Source organism: Phyllopteryx taeniolatus, chromosome 14, assembly GCF_024500385.1.
Source record: "Phyllopteryx taeniolatus isolate TA_2022b chromosome 14, UOR_Ptae_1.2, whole genome shotgun sequence".
Lineage (NCBI taxonomy): Eukaryota > Metazoa > Chordata > Actinopteri > Syngnathiformes > Syngnathidae > Phyllopteryx > Phyllopteryx taeniolatus.
This window is the reverse complement of record NC_084515.1, coordinates 18,623,478-18,637,664: the sequence shown is the minus strand read 5'-3', so window position 1 is coordinate 18,637,664 and position 14,187 is coordinate 18,623,478. Positions and strand designations below refer to the sequence as shown.

General features: G+C 44.1%; 1 protein-coding gene and 1 long non-coding RNA gene across 3 annotated transcripts in view; one reads left to right on the top strand and one right to left on the bottom strand.

The window, feature by feature from the left end:
* Positions 1 to 14,187, bottom strand: part of LOC133489093 (pre-B-cell leukemia transcription factor 1) — a 65,080-nt gene that overhangs the window by 13,785 nt on the left and 37,108 nt on the right. The window lies entirely within an intron of this gene.
* LOC133488966 (uncharacterized) lies at positions 63 to 7,043 on the top strand. The gene is made up of 3 exons (XR_009791779.1): positions 63 to 1,994; positions 2,772 to 2,869; positions 6,632 to 7,043. It is a non-coding gene; the product is annotated as an uncharacterized LOC133488966 (long non-coding RNA).

Sequence of the window (14,187 nt, the reverse complement as noted above, 5' to 3'; positions counted from 1 at the left end):
AATGGATCAAGTCTGAGCCATAAAACGCCGCCTCAGACAGGCCGGCAGCTCGGCGAGATCATAAAACGATAATTTCATCGATTCTGACGATCGTTTCATGTAAAAAAATGAATAAATTAATACATAAATAATAAAAATGAACAAAGTCACGGACCACGGTTCATCTTTCATTGCGCTCCTTATGCTCAGGCTATGTTTAGTGTCTGGCCGACGGCTTTATTGGCTTGTCGGCGGGCCGTCATTTTAAAAGGCACGACACCAATCAAACGTATTGTGTTGTTATATTAATGCAAAGACACACTGCTCAATATTTTAAAGAGGGCTGAAGATCTTGATGGCCGAATAATAAAAACAACAAAGCATCTAAATTGAGGGTTTACGGGCTCAGCTTTTGAATGCGTCCGAAAGGCCGAATCAACACACGCGGCGCGACATGCGCCACGTTGTCGTCGCGACACAGCCGCGATCTCTCGCCGAGGTGAGCGCGCGTTTGAACCTGTCGTCACACGCCCGCGGCCCCGCCACCGACACTTGGCCGGCGTGACGCGGGGGGCCGAGAACAAACATGACGAAGAATCGCCGACGCTTCATTGAGTACACCTGCGCAAAATTTCAATAGCTGATAGTCAGAGAGATGTTCATTTAACAATATGTTTATTACTGCGGTTGTAGTTCGCAGGGCCGTACAACTCCAGTAACTTCTTTGCATTACAATTACAAAATTCCATGTTGCCTCACTAATAAACGAAATACGATAACCAAAATATTAGCGACACCGCTCACCGCAATTATACACGGTACATTTTCCAATTAGAATGGCACTTTCCCAGTTTGGATCAGCACCGAGATGTCTGGAAATCATTTTGACATGAAAATTCATACATTTTTCATGGAAATACGAAGAAGAATATGAAAAGGAATTCAAGAACGGCAACGTCTGACAATGCTACAGCAGGTTAAAAAAAACCAAAGTTCTCAGTTTCTCAGCTCAAATCTTGACTCCTTCAACTTCCTCTCAAAATGTACGCGAGTCTAAATTGTGATCATGATTTCAGTCAGCATGTCTGCCTCACAGTTTGAGGTTCGGGGTTCGAATCTCGGCTCGGCCCCCCTCAGTCCCGAGCGGCGGTTTCATGTTCTACAAAGTGCTTGCGTGGATTTTCCCTCTGATTACTGCGGCTTTCCCAAAACATGCGAGACGTGAATCGTCCACAGGTGTAAACGTAACTGCGAATGGCTACGTGTTAGGCTGCGCCGTAAGTGTGCTTGACAAGCAACCGATCAAGGGTGTATTACGCCACGCGGTGTTTGCCAAAAGAAAAACGGATGCATGGAGGGATGGAAGTTACAGTATGAACAAAAAGGACCAAATCTTAGAAACTACTCCCAGGACGTCACTGACCACAACAATCACAAAAACAAACATTGAATGAAATTGCTTTTGGATGTGGTGGCTCTAAGATTTGCCTTTGTAAATTTGCAGCTGGTTTCCTGTTTTTGTGCATTGTCGTGGCCACCATCAACCTGCGAGAGACATTGTCCTGCCTCTTCCCGCCAGCAGAAGGCTCCCTCAGAAAAGGAGCGGCGCAGGCTGTCTTCCTGCCAAAGTGGCGAGAAGGGAAAAGGCGACCAGGTGCAGCCCTGCATTACATCCGCTCGTCTTCAAGGACAAAGACAAAGCTCGCGCCGCCCGTCCGACGCAATGATAACCGGCACATCCTGAAGAAGACGGCCAGGCTAAATCGCATTGTTCTCCCGCCGTGGCGGCTCTTTTGTAATGACGATTCAAGCCCGAGTCGCCCTGTGACCTTTGTGGCGAGCGGGGGGTCCAGATGGAGAGCTCGGCCGCCCTCTTTTCTTCTTCTAGCCTTTTTTTCTGCCTTCCTTCTCTTTTTCTCCTCAAGCAATATCATCATCCATTCGCATCAGCTCCAACACGTGAGCAAGCTCGACTCGAGAGGCAAATGTCAATGGCCATCAGACGGCTGGAAAAGGTCAGGAGTTCACACGTGGGGAGGTGCACGCGAGCGCAAGTGTGTGTGTGTGTGTGTGTGTGTCGGCAGACATTTTTCCATGTGAATCACACCAGTGGCAGGAAACGCTCGCCAATTGGATGCTGACAAAATAGCGGCACATCCCGACCAGAGGGGGGAAATCTAATGAGCCCGAGAGTGATTTATTAATTCCCTGCCTTCCGACTCCCAGAGTGCACGGCTAAAAGCATGAAATGGATTAAATAAATACAATGAATAAGGGGAATCAAACAATCCGCTGCGCCGCGCAATAATTACCCTCGCCACGGCCATCAGCTTTATTTATTCCTGTTGGCTAATAGCGACAGAATCGATAAGGCCTTAATGCCAGTCAGAGTGCGCCTTGTGAACTCTGCAACCGCCGACCGTACATTAACATAATCACCTGACACGAGCGCAAGTGGCCCTATTACAATACATCACATGCGCGCACTTGCATAATAACGCCGAGAGCCTCTCATTGCGCGGCTCCATACCGCCTTTATTTCCGAGGCCGTCACAGATTAGTATCTATAAAGGGAAGACGGCCATCATCTCATCTTGATCATTACCGACAGACTTAATTGAAGAATGAGAGGACACGTTCCCCTCTTTCTCCTCCTCCTCGTCTCCTCATCGCTCAGCACCCCTCTTCCTTTCTATGCCCCCCCCATCCCCAAAATAATGAATGGAATTCTAAGAATAAGCCTTTGTTTTGCTTATTGACAAAACTAATTTCTGCTGCTTTACTCCCTTAAGAGCTGGCTGGCATCCACCGCCGCACCGCCTGCTGCGTGCAGACAACGGGAGCGTAAATAAACAGGCCGATTGAGCCACCCACACGGGGAAGCATCAAGGTACACGCACGCACGCACGCACACACACACACACACACTGCGCTACAGGACAAGGCGAAACACACATTGGCCGGCAACCTCTGTGCAGCCGCCTCCGCGAGTGCCTTTAAATAAAAACCCGTTGAATTAACGATATCGAAGGATGCTGTCACAATTAGGAAGACGTACGGCCAAACAAGGCGGCGGCCGCGATGGAGCCTCCCTCGTCTGACCGGCAGCAGGCAGCCGACGCTGGACTGGATCCATTTCCCATCAATGCGGTAATGCGATACACTCCGCTGCGAGCCGCGTTTCGCATCCTTCCTCGCCGTGCCCCCCGTCCCGCTCACGTGACCCGGCAGAGGCGCAGGCAGCGGCTGTGCTTTCTATTGATTGTGTGGGCACACGTCATCTAGGGTTTCAGCAGTTAATAAATCAGGCCTGCTCCTGACACAGCCGCTCTGTGCGTGCGGGCCTGTCACAGAGCAGTCAGCACGAGTGAAAGCGACAGCCACATGATAATGTAACATCACCACCATTCATCCCTGCCACGCAGCATTCTGAGACAAAACAACAACCTAGGAACCTGGAGAAGGAAGGGGAGGGGGTAGGGTAGGGTGGGGGGGGGGGGGGGGGGCAACGTGTGATTTACAGCAGACATGACAAGTATCACTAATACAAGTCCTCGCCTCCGTGCTCCACCGGGGAGTTCAGCATCCGCTCATCTGCATTTGATGCAAGCACGCGTCATCCCTCAAAGTGACCAAACTACACGCAGATAAGCCGGGCTATTATCACGGCTGACAGTACGGCCGCGCTTGGACGTATGCGCCTTATTGTCTGCTCCAAACAAACTCAAAAGACGCCATTTCCTTACAATGCATTTGGACTCCAGTCACAACGTTAGATGCACACGCACGAGCTAACGAGAGCCACAAAGATACAAAGATAATAATGCTCAGTTCCCAAAGAGATATTGGGGTCACCATATGTTTGTGAGGACATCTTTCTAATAGTTTGCGTAATGAAAAAGACCAAATGTTCGGGGAAAATCTCGCCGTATGACAATTCCACAATCTCACAGTGGTCAACCAAACCAAAAATGAGAATTATTATATTTGTAATGGACCCACGCCTAATAACTAATAAAGTGGCCAGTGAGTGAATGTTTGTGTCTAGTAATTTATTCCATAATAATAATAATAATAATAATATTCATTAATAATTGAATGTATGTACAATTAATTTTTGAGGCCCAAAATACTAAAAAAGCAGGTAAAAAGATTAAACGTGTCTTTCTGGTAACTGTGTTTAAAATATAATAATAATAATAAAATATGATGATGATGATGAATACAATTGATATAATATAATGATTATGAATGTTTTATCATAATAATTTTGAGCAATTAAATTCTTCTGACACATTTTCTTATCAGAATGAAGTCAACATGGGGCAAAAGGAAAAAAAATACAGTAGTACATTATAGTATAAACACGTACCCTAAAAAACTTTACAGAATATTTGCATGTCAACAGGAGCCACCCAATTGTGCTTTGTTTTTGCAACATAATTTTTTTGTGTGTGTGTGGATTAAACCAAATATAATCATGTGAAACTGGAGGACAACGATATTAAACCGAAAAAAATATATATTTCAAAGTATCGCTTCTAATCATCAAAATTTCAAGTCATCTGAATTTAGATTTTCTTTTTCCCCCCTCAGAACAAACATCTGGAATTTAGTTTAGCCCAAAATGTTTTACATTTAACAATGTATTGTTGCCTGAAAGACACATTTGTGTTGAGATTCCCAATACTTTGTCATCATAAGGAGCGGCATTGCACCCCCCCACCCCCCACCCCCCACACACACACACACACACACACACACACTGACCCATATACTGGAGGTAAAGTACAGCGCAGAGAAACACGCTTAAGAAGAACACTAAATGAATATGTGGCACATTACGTCCAATTTGCCGTTTATGTGTTTCTACTGACTTTAATTGGAGCTTAAATAAAGCTTCATTACCAAAGTAGCCGTCGTCGCTTGCAGTAAAACCGACAGCGTGAAAACTAGCCCGCAACGCCCTGAAAATGGAACATAGAGGAGGCTGCATGTAGATTTGTGGGATGTGTCAATGGACTCGTGGGAGCGTCTGGTGGCCCAAAACGTTCCCTCCATCACCAGGTAATGGAAAATTGGACTGGCTCAGTACACAAGGGCACAGTCATAAAGTCGCTCTAAAACAGCTGGATGTTTTATCAGCCATCTTGAGTATCATGTGAAGAAAGGCGGCGTTGTATCTGACACTGGGCGGGCTGGCGGGCGCGACGGGTGGGGTGGTGGTGGGGGGGGGGGGGGTGTAGATACCAAGGACGAGGAAAAACGGCAAAGAAATGCTTTAGGGACAAGGAGGGGTGGGGGGGGCGGGGCGGGGGCGAGGAGACGGGGATGGTGCAGGCGAGGAAGGCGAGAGAGCGACGGAGGGAGAATGAAAGGCGAAAAATAGAAATGGAATAGGAAAGCGAGGTGTCAATTAAAAAAATGAACCCCAGTGCATTTGGGAGGTGACAGCTGGTGGGAGACGAGCTGACAGGCGTCACATTAGGCGGATTTGGTGGCCGCTCCCCTCATCCCCTCCTTTTTTATCCCCACCCCCTCCATTCGCCTCCTTCTCGCCGGCTTTCTCCACTGATGATGGGTACTTTCTCATGCGTCTGCGAGCGAGGCAAGAACTCTGCTTGGTGCTTTTCAGAACAAGTTCCCCCTGCAGCTACTTCTAATAACGGTAATTATCGTCATCATCCCGGGTCTAAGCAGGCCAGTTTGAAGCCCGAGGGGCCGGCCTGATAATGAGGAAGCCAGTGCCAGAAGAGAAGACCATTCAGAACACTGCCTTGCCACCATAGCACTGCACTTCAATTTACCCCCCCCCACAAAAAAAAAACCCCTTCATTAAAATAATTCATTAATACTACAGGCAATATACTAGCCCCCCGGCTGTCGGTCTTTCTTAAGGTGTCTTGAAATACAGATCTCGGCGCCTGTGCTGTATGAACGCCTTCGGGCGTCACAGGAAGCCGTGGATGAGAAATCACGAGCTGGTGGAGACAAAGACGTGTCTATGGACCGGGCACACCGAAGTACTGTACACTCAACTGACTGACTGGGCTGACTTTTCAATAAAGCATTGGACCGGGAAAATCCAGTCAAATCTCAAATGAACAGTCCCAGAACCAACAGACTCGGGATTTAACGGGCAAAATCTGCAGAAATGATAATGTCCGGCTGGAACTCAAAACGCCCGCACGTAGCGAGAAAAATCGGTTAGTTCTAAAATTAACTGCTGTCGTTAGCTAGCGCAATCAACAGACGAGACGGGGAGTTCCAAAATTAGCCGCTGTCGTGAACTGGCGCAATCAACAGACAAGGCAATTGGCGCCGGTCGTGTACACACGTCTCTCAAACATTTTACGCTGATTTTGGTGCAATATACTGAATTTTTATCGTGTCGAGCTCTTTACTACGGCATCCAATCGTAACGGCGGTGAGAAAAGGAAGCGCACGAACCTAAGCTTTGGTGACAAATTGGAACGTTTCCAAGTGTGCGTGGAATATGGCGTGAAAAAAACTGAAAGTGACATACGTAAGAGTATAGAAAAACTCCAAGCTTTTGCAGTGAAGTTAGACCAGTTGGATGTGTATGTACTGTACATATATACTGTATTCACATTTATTTACAAACATTTTCTTCTGTGCTGGGTGTTTTTAGGCCACCAAAACAGCGCTTCAAATGGCTACGGTCATGTGGGCACGGAGGGCCACCGTTTCAGCTGGTTAGCGAACGGGAAAACACACAAATATGAGGACATTCGCAAGGACTCCGGCCGACTACAATTCTTGACGCCGCCCGCTGGGCCACGCCCCTTAAAGGCACGCAGACACACTCCATCACATGTAACACACAAATACAGCACAACAGTACGTATGGTTGCTGCACTTCATGAAACTTTATTTCTTGTCATTCTCGTTTGTTATGTTTTCATAAAATGCAGTCCCATTTTTCTTGATTAAAGCACAACAAAAATTTGATGTGAAGTCATAAGTCATAATGATAAGTCAAAGTAGCACCAAAATGGGCCAAAGACTCGCTTTCTTCACATTTCATGAATTTCTATTTTTTCACAAAGATTTTGCCATTCAACCTGAAATGTTATTGTAAATAAATAAATGTATGCAAGAATTGGCCGGACGACCGCTCGGATACACGATGATCATTTATGAGCGATATTTCTAGTCGTGGTCTGCAAACTGAGACCGGATTCTGTTATTTTGTAGCCAAAAGGGATGGTTAAAATATTCAAAACACCTATAAGTTGAATACAGTATGGCTCTGCAAACTGCAGCAAAGAAATAATTCAAATAGTTATATTAATAGCTTTATTACAGTGTCACTAGTAAGAGACCAAAAGCTTTTATATTTATTCCACATATTGTTTAAATACTTCACTGACAATATTTTTACAAGTAAAATGATGGAGAATATATTTCATTTTTCTTTCAATTATATAAATAATCTTTCAATTATAAATCATGCACACAAAATTTTTTTAGTGATACGCAGGAAGCTCAAATCTGGAGAAACGAGTAAATATATTATATGTACACATCCGTTTTTAAATTATTATTATTATTTTTTTAACTCTAAGCGAGATTAACAGTTATCCCCAAAAAGTCCCACCTTCCAAAAATCCGCCTGGTTTCTGATTGGCCGTCTACCAGAAGCCTGCCAGGGGAATTGTCTCAATACATCTCGGTGCCGCGCCAGCAGTCGATGATCACATAAAGAAAAGTGTGACGGAATGATGTCAGCTCGACGTGGAAAAGGGGGGGGGGGGGGGGGGGGGGAATGGAACGAAAGCGTTCACAGCAATCTGAAGACAAGGAGGAATCAAAGTTTTGATAAAAGTTCGTCACTTTGTCGAAAACTTTGCCAATGCTACTTTAGTGTAGCACTAAATGAACACAATTACGACCGCAAAGAAAATAAGCATGATGAATTCAAAGGTGGGGCTTTGTCTCGTGCTTGCCTATAAATAACGACCAATCAAACGTCATCCGGCGCAGCGATGCCGAAAGCGAGCGTTTATTGACAGATGGCGAGGCTTTCAAAATAGGCAACGTTGTCGGTGGTGCCCTACAAGCGTCCCCGCGCGCCGGGACAAGACGCCGAACAAGCGGCCCGGTAACACGAGCCTTCTCGCGTCTGTGCCGTGTGTGTTCCTGAGCGTGGCACATTTCATAAGGCTTCGCTCTTTGACTGGTGATGAGTTTATGTGAAGGTAATTAACAGTAATTAATCCTTAATTACAGCAATTAGCAGAGTCGCAGTAAATTAAGCCACATCTGGAGGCATGGCACTGAGCAAGGGTGGGAGCTTTTTCTGACAATTGGGGGAGAGACTGAAGCTGATGTTCTTGTTCCGCTCTGCCTGGTGGGCCCGGGTCACCACCTGGGTGACTCGCTGGGCCTCCTCAAGCGTGGGGGGAAGTGGGGCGGGGGTCGTCGGGGGTGTCGCTGAGCCCGAGGTTCGCATCTGAGGGAGAAAGGCTCCCTCAAGCTAGCGTGCAAGGACGCTCGCCATATGGCCGCCGCGAGACGACATCGCTCCTGGTTGCGCTCGGCTTTGCTCGGCTTCACTCGACAACGTGGAACACGCGTTCGCCGAGTGGAGGGGGGGAGCCGGCTGGCTTTCAGCTCGCTGTGCTGGGAGCACCGACGTGGAAAGACCACTCGTTGGGGGAAAGGACAGAACAGCAACCGGGAGAAATCTGCACAAACGAAACCTTCATTAATGTAAAACCCCTAATTTAGCGCGTTGAATGTTTAGTGCGGGCGGCGCAGTGGACTGAGTGAGTGGTGAGCACATCTGCCTCACAATTCTAAAGTTGGGGTTTCAAAGAAGATGGACGGAGAAAAGTCCACGCTTGAAACATTTTTATCCTCAATCCCATCAAAATTCTTTGAGGCAAACTACAACAAAGTGTCATCAAATTTTAATCGTAATCACGATTTTGGCTACCACGATGCAATTAACCAGATTGTCAGCGATTTTTACACTTCAAATGTGGGCTCTTCGTCATATGAAGAACTTTCTCAAGCAGTAGTCGCCAACCACCGGGGTTGAACGCATGGTTAAAGCGTCATCAAAATGCCTAATAATGAGGGAGCAGTGCCGAGCGCACCTTGCAGCGGGAGCCTCAGTCACTCGGCGGACCGACGAGAGCGAATCATGTCCAAAGAAGAAAGTACAGCAAACTTTGGAGATGAGGATCATCATGGTGAGGAGCTAGTGCCTCAAAAAGGGATCAACATCTGTTTTCTGGACATGTTTCGATTCAGGGCAGGTGACGTTTAACAAGAAGTCATATGAACAGATGTTTTCACTCTAAATAATAATCACAATAATCTTAATTATTATTTTGCCCAAAAGCGTGCAGCCCAATGAGGGAATAGAAATTGCCGTGTGTGTACTTAGTATTCTTATCGTGTGCCGTGTACGCCAGACACACGATATCACCACTGACAATCGCGAATAACCTCTCCCAAACCAGATGTCTGCCGTAGTACCAAGACTGACCTGTGAGAGGCAGTACGGCACAACAGGTTCACGGCTTGATGGAATTTCACAATTGACTACCAGATGTGTGATCGTGAATATTGAACAGGTTTAACAGTTATGATTGTCAGCCCAGACCAATTTTAAAACACCTGGTACTTTCTGAATTTCAGTCCAAAAAAATTGCCACGATCCATCCATTTTCCATGCTGCTTATCCCGTTTAGAGAGCTGCAGCAAGATCGAGGGGCATACTAGACCCTCCACTGGTTGCCGGTCTAACACAGGGTACATACTGTTTATATATTCCGACAACCATTCACACTCACAGTCACTGAGTGGGAATTAAATCCATGTTGCCTGTCAGGGGAGCGAACCATGATTCCACCATCAGTGACATCAACTAATTGCATAATACTATTGATTATTTGAGGAATGACCTTTAAATTTCATGCAGAGAAAAGCGGGATTTATATACTTCTAATTCATTTGGAGATACATTATTGTTTTATCGGAGCACAATGACATTTGATCTTCCTGTAGATCAGGGACTCATTTTTGCTGCAGGTCACATTGTAGTTACAGTTTCCCTCAGAGGGCCACAATGACTGTGAAACCATATACCGTAATTTCTTGTGTATAATGCCCACCCATGTATAATACGCACCCCCAAAGTTGACCTCAAAATTCTGGAAAACCCTTCTACCCATGTATAATGCACTTTTACAATGCATGATTTTGCTTCTACCCATATGATCAAAACGAAGTATTACCTGCATTTTGTTAGGTTTTTTTTCAAAGAATTATTCTGAAGTTCGGCACTTTATTTGAACACGTAATACTTTCTTTTTATTTACTTGCTCTTATTTTGAAATTCACAGCCCTACTTTTATTTAGTAAATGAGAAAACACACAGTTGTGCTCATATGTTGGATTACCAAGGCAGAATTTGTAAGAAAGAAAACATGAAGGGCCAGGCAAAACACATTTAATTTTATTTTAATGGGATTCAAATTAAACTGTCAAGCATTTCAGAAAAGCATGATCATTAAACAAAATATAACCATAAAGAAATTAATAATGGTTGTTGTTCAGTCGTCAATTGTGTTAAAAAACAACAACAATATTTCACAAATTCTGCCAGGTTATGTAAACTTATGAGCACAGCTGTCATATTGGAATGAAAGTGAAAGGTACACCTTTTTCATAACCTCTACGTGGCGGTGGTATATTAGAATGAAAGGGTGCACCTTTCTCATAACCTCTCGGTGGCGATGGTATACTGGAATGAAAGTGTAGAGCTTAGCATAACCTCTACTTGGTGGCATACATTTAGGAAATGGGAAAGTTTATTTTTCCATAACATCATTATCATGCCATTCAAAGCACTCAATGAATGCACACCATTGACTTTTGACATTTTTTTGGGCACGAAATTACAGTAAATGGTCAATTGCCTTATATTACTGCATATAGAAAACAAATTGATGGAGAACCAACTCAGAAGGATAAAATGTTGTTGTTTTTACTGTGAAAAAAGGGACTGGTAACAAAAAATGCTTGCAATATTTTAAGATTTTTTATTACATATGACAATTTGAAATTTTGGTACAGATTTGAGCAAGAATCATGGAAGTTGATGCACATGATTTGCTTTCGCGGGCCACATAAACTGCTATGGCGGGCTGGATCAGGCCCCCGGGCTTTGAGTTTGACACCCGTGCTGTAGATGTAATGGTCGGTCGGGTGTCCCAATACCTTTGTCCGTCCAGTGTTACATAGCCCATCCGGCGCACCGCTCCACTATTTAAAACGATTGTGAGTCATTATTTGCATGAGCTCGTGATGCATTTCATTTCCACCAGGAGCAATAGATTCCATGATGACAATGCTCCTCTCGATGAGGCACAAGTGGTCACTGAGTGCTTTGAATGGCATGATAATGATGTTAGCCTCATGCCAATTCCTCCTCGGTAAACTGATATGATCCGATTGCCTTGTCTATATATAGACATGTTCCAAATGGAGGCTTTATGTGTGTACGTCGGTTATTTCCCTGCAGATAAAACCAGATATGATCGATTCTTGTCCATTTTATCGCCAGCCATTTGTGTTAGTCTCATTTCTGAGCTGTCATAAAAAATAAAAAAAAATGTAAAAAAAGAAAAAGGAAGAAAAAAAAAAGCCCGAACCCTTCCACAAGTTCAGATCACAAACCGCAAAGCAACAGGGGACACTGTTGTTGTCCCATGACACAGCGTAAAGCAGAGTACTCTGTCAATGTTATGTGGCCGCATGAAAAGATGCTTTCACTGGTGAATAAGCTTACATGACTTAGCACCATTTGCTTTTACATTTTGTGGAAAAATTCCCCATCCTGAGGAAAACCCCGGAGAAGCCTGTAGGTCCTGGCCACAGCAATATTTATTTCTTTGAAATTGTCAACTGTTCTGGCATAAAAGGGATACAGATTTTCCATTCTGCTTGACCTAATAGCCGAACAGGACAAAAGAAAAAGAAAAAAAGAAATAAGACATTGTTTAGTTAAGAAGAATTCTGTTACGTTCATGAATCAGCCGTCTCATGTCGTGCTTCCCCTCTGTGAGAGTCAAGTGCTTGCGCACACGCTTTGCCGCACACTGAAACACAAGTCCACGCTCCACCATGTCTTTGCTCAATTAAACACGACGAATTGTCGTTTATTTTTTCTTTGTAGCAGCATTTTCACAAGCACAATGCTTCTCCTCCGACTTGGGAGTAGGCCCAAATATGACTTTGTATGGCTCATTTCCATGTCATTTGATCAATAACGGTAAAGACATGGCCCACTCAATTCCCATTTGACAATCAATTGATTTGACTGATATGAGTGTTTGAATTACTGGCAGTTGTTATCCAAGAAAAAGAATTATTCGAAGGTAATATTTTCCAAACTGTTATTGCCAAAATGTCTTTTACCGTTAAGTGTCCGAAAAGAAGTTTTCTGAAGATGCTAATGACATTTTTGATATATCGGATTTTTCCGCTATTGCTTAATATGCCTTCTCCATGAAAACTAATACAAATGCATTTTTTTTCAAGCAGTCCTACTTTGTCACTCAAGCTTTTTTCACCGTTATGCTGTTGCAATACACCAGAGGGATCTGTGAGCTGAAGTGTCAGGATGAGGCAGCCATTTCGCATTCGCACAATAGCAGACAAGAAAAATAAATAGTGTTATTTCTGAGATATGACTGAATATGTATGAATTTGTGAACGTGTCAAAACTATTGCGTGTCCTTACCGTTACTACGACTACATAAGGACAACAGTGTCACGAGTAGTTAGAATCATTTATGCACTTGTAGAGTTTGAAGGGCAACGCGTAAATTGTGCAACTCACAAATCTTATGAGGCAGTTTATGTCTTTACCGTGATGCACTTTTGTCTTTACTGTTATGCAAGAAGTGTATTTCAATGGGCCACCACCGTTGGCTCTGTCAATCGAGATTGCTTTTAAAATGAATGCCAAAAATGTGAAATCATCAATAACTTTTGGAAACTAGCACCATAAACGTGGCAGTTCCAGCAATGGAGACATTTACCCATAGAAAACCACGACAATTCGATTTTGTTTTTGTGTCTTTACCATTACTGATAACATTTTATGAAAATGACACATAACTTATATGAGTACGCTACCTGTCAAAGGTTTGGACACAGTTTGTCATTCAATATCACTAGAAAGTGTGTCCAAACTTCTGACTGGTAGAGTATACGCTATTTATCAATTATGATCACCAAAATAATATTTAGTGCATATATATAGAGATCAAATGAATAACAAATATATAGTAAGAATGAAAACAAAAACAAAATGTATTTAAATAATAACAAAAGGACATGTTTTTGTGTAAACTCAGTGTGGGAGCAAAGAAAGACAAAGCATTTAATTCAACCCATTCAATAAGTTAAAAGAATACACAAAAATAATGAAAAGCAATACTTGTGATTGTTTTAGAATTGAAATATGTAAAACAAAAATATGAATGAAAGACTCATTCATAGCCTGGTAGTTAGACGTCTCACAAGGTATGCAGCAGTCGGACTAGATCATCGGAGTTAAGCACAAAGTCACGACACAGAATCCAACATGGAACGATGCCATCCAAAAGTGATGTAAAAGTGTGTGTGTGTGTGTGTGTGTGTGTGTGAGAACCCCCTTCCTCCCCCCCCCCCCCCCCCCACACACACACACACACGCACGCACACACACACAGACAGTGCCGATGGTTCCATTTGTCATGGAGCCTCCCATCAAGGCAGAATGGGTCCGAGCAGCTTTGCTCTGCTGCGTGTGCACTTTTGTTTGGACGCTGTCACAACTACACAAATCCCACCGAGGTCTGCTGCCTTGCCAGGCCGGGCGCTCGCCAGCGGGAGTGACGCAAAGTGTGCCCCTCGCTGTCAGCGCAGGAAAACAATATGAGGGATCACACTCCATTTGTGAGACCGTGCTCGGCTCTGTTGGCTTTCAGACATCACTTCCTCGTGGGATTTGGATTTGGTGGATTGAAAGAAACGTCAAAATGGTGTTACTTTCCAAAAATTACTGAACATCCCTCAGCAAAGGCTGCATGATGCATATTTTATTTGAGAGAGGGAAGCAAAAGACAGTAAAATGCATGCATTTGCAGATTTTGTAATATTTGCTGGAGTTTTTCAAATCCG